Here is a 5,395-nt window from a genome sequence, read left to right on the forward strand (position 1 = left end):
GCAGCCCCGCTGGAGCCCAGAGCGGAGCAGGACAAGGATTCCTCCCCTGAGTGAGAGGCAGTGACAGGGCCCGAGTGTGACCCCCAAACCCTGCGGCACCGGGGGCGGGGGAGAGATCGAAAGAGGGATGGAGGGAACGGTGGAGGTGTTTTCTTTAGGATTTGGTTCATTTCTCATTCTCCTGCTCCGATCTGTTTGATAATAAATTCAATTAATGTCACTCTTGTTCCATCTGTGACATAGGACAAGGCTGCTCTAAGCAATTGGATTTTCTGGAAAAATAAGGATTATATTTGGGTTTAAGATCCCCATGGAGAGAGTGTTAAACAAGCCGGGCACAGCATCAGATAAGGGTTCAATAAAGATAATAAAAGGTAATAAATTAACATGAGTCAGAGGTAAATCATCAACCAGGGGACTTTGCTTTCAGGAAGGGTGGATTCTCTTGGCGGGGGAAGGAGCTCAGTTCCTTGTCCTGAATTAGGAAGATTGGGAACAAATCCAGGTGCATTTTGTAAAAGGATGGACATTGAGAGCACCCTCAGGTAAAACCCAGGACTGCTCCAAACCCTCTCCTGGCAAGAGCAGAGAAATTCTGAAGGGAACCAGAAGTTTCTGCCCCAGAAGAGCTTCTGGAAATGGAAAATTCGGATTTTTGGTGAATACAGGAGCTGCTTTATTCCATATGAAACACCCTGCAAGGGAAGGGAAGGGGTGACCTTGTCACAGCTGTCGGTCAAACGGGCACCTTTTCCATCCAAATAAATTCAAACTGGGGAAATGATGGACAACCCATGGACTCTTGTACGTGCTGAACTCTCCGGAATTGTTATTGGGAGGAAAACTCACTGGGAAAATTGAAGGTAGAGATCAAGTCTTGTGAAGGGGAAATTCAGATTAAAATCAGAGTCCAATGTGAGTTTATTCCTGACTATTATTGTTTGGAACATTCCATTTTCATAGGGCAGGGAGTGACTTCCTGATCTGAGCTTATCCCAAATCAAACCGAGGATGCAAAAACATCCTTTATGGAAGGAACCAATGAATAGAACCCATAAGAATGCAACTGAATGTGCAAAAAAGGCCTAGTAAGAGTGAAACAACATTCCTGCAAGCTGAAAAGAAAAAGTCAAAAAAATCACTAATTTTAGTGATGTTAAGATTTTTAGGGAGTGGGTTCACGGTGCAATGTGACTCTGGGTTCAACCCCCCCATTTTGCCAGGCACAGCTGCGAATGTCAGAGATGCTCAATTAGCACAGGAGTTAATAGCAGTTAATAAAAGATGGGAGCTGAGCCATCCACACTGCTCACCCCACTAAAGGGAATTTGGCAGGGTTCACTGGAACACATTTCAAGGTCACCTTTCCTGCACATCTCTGGGCTACTCGAGACAGGAACTGTTCCCATCTCAGTGGAAAAATCCCCAGCCAGGACTGCTCGAGCTCGAGGGTTTAAAAACAGCCCCAGGATTTTTGGGACTGCACCGGCAAAGGAACGAGAGCAATGGAAGAGCTTTGATCCCCACGGGGCTCTGCTGATGTGCTGAGAGGACACTGAAGAGCAGAGCAGGGACCCGAGTGTTGAATGATTGAACTTCTGGGTGTGAAATGGTCACGGGGAATGGAGGGGAAAGGGGTGAGGGGGGGGAAATATCTGGGACATTTGTGGGGTTTGAAATTCTCTGAGGGAAAAGGGGTGAGGGGGGAAATATCTGGGACATTTGTGGGGTTTGAAAATCTCTGAGGGAAAAGGGGTGGAAATATCTGGGACATTTGTGGGGTTTGAAATTCTCTGAGGGAAAAGGGGTGAGGGGGAAATATCTGGGACATTTGTGGGGTTGGAAATTCTCCAAGGGGAAAGTAAACAGAGCAGGAGCCTTAAACTGTGAGGGAGTTGCAGATGTTCCTTGGCATGGTTGGGCTCAGATCAGGAATCAGGGATTAATAAGTGGGGACTTGCAAAATTCCTCATTATTATTTCATGATGTGTGGGCAGATGGAACTGGGGCTGCACTACATCAGCTACTGGGAACACTGGGGGAGGGTTCTGTCTTTGAGCTTTGCATCTCCCAGAAATCATTTGAATATTTCGATTCTGAGATAACAAATTTTCCCCAGGGTTCTGGCGCATTGCCCAGTGTCTCAGGGATGAGTCACTGCACATTTCTCCAAACAGCTCCCTAAAATGAGCCCAGTTTGGCCCAGATGGTCGTGAGCAATCACAACCACAGAGCTGCTGCTTCACAATCCCTGAATGCACTGAGGGACAGAGCCCGAGGGCTGGGGGACATTGAGGCACAGGGATTTGGGACATTGAGGCACAGAGATTTGGGACAGGAGGGAGCCTGAACAATGGGAAAGGAAATTACCCTGAAAACTCCTCTGTTGTTCATCCCGCCGGGCTCCACAGTGAAAAACACTCCAGGATATGAGTGGGGTGTGTATCAAACTTCTTGTGATTGTGCAAACAACCACAACAAGTTTCAATTCCAGTTGAGCCAGATCCAAACTCAAAGTCTGATAGAGAACCAGAAATGTGCACAGAAGGAAAGAACTGTTTCTGAGTTTAGTCAAAATGGTGCATAGAAGGCAAGAAATTTGTTTCCAACGAAGGCATTTCTGGGTTTGCAGTCACCACCCTGGGGGAGGAAACTGAATCTAAAGCTCTGCTGTGAGATTTTGTAAGACATGAGGATGAAATGGTTGCTTTAACAGGAGCATTGGAACTGAAAAAAAACCACCAAAATTAGAATCAACATTTAGAGAGATTGCAGTGTGGTTTGGCTTAGTGTGATATGAAGAGTGGGTTTGTGTGCACACACAGCGTGTTTTGTCAAATATGGAACAGAAAGACAGGAAGCAGCAAAACTGGGTGCAAAAAGTTCAAATTCAGCACTGCAGAGCAAATCCGACAAACAGAATAAGACCAAAATAGGGAAATGTCTTTGCGGTCAACGCACTTAAGGAGGTTCAAAGAAAAAACAAATTTTAGTTTCACAAGGAGAGATCGCTCTGCCACGTGTTCAACATGACCTGAACGTGGTGCAAGAGATTGCCAGGGAACTGAAATGTGAAATTCTGGATTTCATCCCAGTGGATGGACAGACACCAGCACTGGACAGGGAACAGATCCTGAGGTGATTATGAGAGAAAGAGGGAACAGAGAGCACAATGTAATCATGTGAGAGCAGAAAAAATGTGTAAAACACTTCAGAAAGGAAAGAATGAGCTGTAAAATGACTGAAATTGTACCTTCAAAACTCAAAAAGGTGACAAATATAGAAAAAATACCCCAAGTACTATGAATATGTGCTGATGTGGGTGCTGTAGTCTGGAAAATTCCGGGGGTTGTTGGTAAATTGGCTTCACAGAAAACCCCCACACTGAGAACTGTGAATTCCTTTTCCTGGTGAATTTTCCAGGTGCCTGAAGTGTTTCACTGCAAAACAAACATTGAAAATATTGCTAAATCAAATCATTCCTCACTCTGGAGCTGCTCCAGGGATGGCACCGGCCGGAGGGTCCCAGTTTGTTCCAGGAACAGTGGGAGCAGTCAGCAGGGCCTGGGGAATTCAGTGGGATTTACAAACTCCACACTGTCCAAAGGGCACTGGGAAGGCAGAAAGGTTGAATTCTATTTTTAATCGACAGCTGAGTGAAATCTGTCAGGAATCTTCACTGGTTTGGGTACAAGAGCTCCCAATGGCATTTGAGAGAACCAGGATCCAAGCCAGGGCACAGAACACGAAACCCCGGGAGCTGCTTTGTGCTCGGCCCCATCAAACCCCACAGAGCTGTGCAGGGGAAAGGGGGGCAGAGCTCAGGAACTGCTCCTATCTTTGGGTGAAACAYCCCAGGATTTCCCGTGGGCAGTTGTCCAGAGCCATGGGATGGACACAGCAGGGCAGGAATTGCAACAGGAGCCCGGGGGCACCTCCAGGAGCGGGGCCCGGCCCCTCTGCAGCCCCAGGGGAAAGGACCCTGCTGAGCGTTGTCACCCCAGAGCCGCGGTGAAGCTGAGCAGCGGCCCATGGGGGCTTCAGGCTGGGCTTAAAAAGGGTTCGGGTCCGTGCACAGCGGGATTGTTGTCCCCAAACCCAGAGGGCTGAGGGAAAGCAAGGGGTAACATTGTAACTGAAGTGAGATACTTTGTATTTGGGGAAAGGAAACATTGTATCTGTTTTTAATCTATGAAACGGGGGGGGGAATGGTTACATTGTAACCACAAGCTCACAGCTTCGCCTTCACCGCAGCCCAAACACATTTCCTATGCTAAAATCCCCTCCAGGGCTCCACGGCAAGTGTTGGCTCATGCAAATTCTTATGAAAACGGACCAATCAAATGATCCAAAATAGTCACTGTGATTAATTAACTTTTTATGAAAACAGACCAATCAAATGATCCAAAATAGTCACTGTGACTCATTGCTGGATGCCTTCCCAAATAAAGCTGGAGCAGAGCTCCATAGAACCGCGGGGCCTTGGATATCCAGGGAGGAATTTGTGCTACTCCAGTAAATTGAGCCTCCTGGCCCTGATGGGTTTGGAGCAAAACGATCAGGAGTGAACTCGAGACAAAGAGCAGAAGAAGAGGGGCACAAAAAGGGAAATTCTTCTTGCTGGGATCGGCTTCAGCAGTCGCTTCTGCAAAATGCATTTGTGGAAGTCACCGTGACCATTGCAGGGGGCGCACTGAGTGTCCTGATCCCATGGCAGAGTCCTTGTGACACTTTGTATTTGGAAATGGCTGCTGAGACTGCTCTCAAGAGAGGAAGAGTCTCAAACAAAACAAACAAAAAACCAACCAAACAAACAAACAAAAAAAAAACAACAAAAAAACCCCAAAAAAACCAACAAAAAAAACCAAACAAAAAACCAAACAAACAAACAAAAAAAAAACCCCAACAACTTGATGAAGAGCAGGGAACAGAAATTTTCAGATCCTCTGAAGCTGCTGGATGCAGCTTAAGGACTGGAAAAAGAGATAAAAGGAGTGTAAAAGCCTGCACACAGGGTGATAAATGTGGGTGGAAACGGGGCAGAAATAAAGAGAATGACACTCGGGTTTTTGGCAAGTTCTGGAACAAGAAGCAAATTCCAGGAATGGTCACCGGGAATATCGGGGCACTCAGTGAGGGTCASCACCACAGACCCCTTTGCTCGGTCCTTCAGGACCACAAAAAGACTCTGAGCAGGGGGCGGATGGAGGAAAATGAGTCCCGGGACTCTCTGGGGTGTGAGGAGCGTTCAGGTTGATCCCATCTCAGCCCTGGACACCTCCCGGTACCCGATGTGGCTCCAGCCCGGTCCCGCAGCTCCGGGAACACTCCCGGACACCGAGAGGAACCGGGACGAGGCAGCGCTGCTCCGGCAGCGGCTCCTGCCGAGGCATCA

This window comes from Malurus melanocephalus, unplaced genomic scaffold (assembly GCF_030028575.1).
Source record: "Malurus melanocephalus ecotype Western Australia unplaced genomic scaffold, MMel_1.1 scaffold_1881, whole genome shotgun sequence".
Classification (NCBI taxonomy): Eukaryota; Metazoa; Chordata; class Aves; order Passeriformes; family Maluridae; genus Malurus; species Malurus melanocephalus.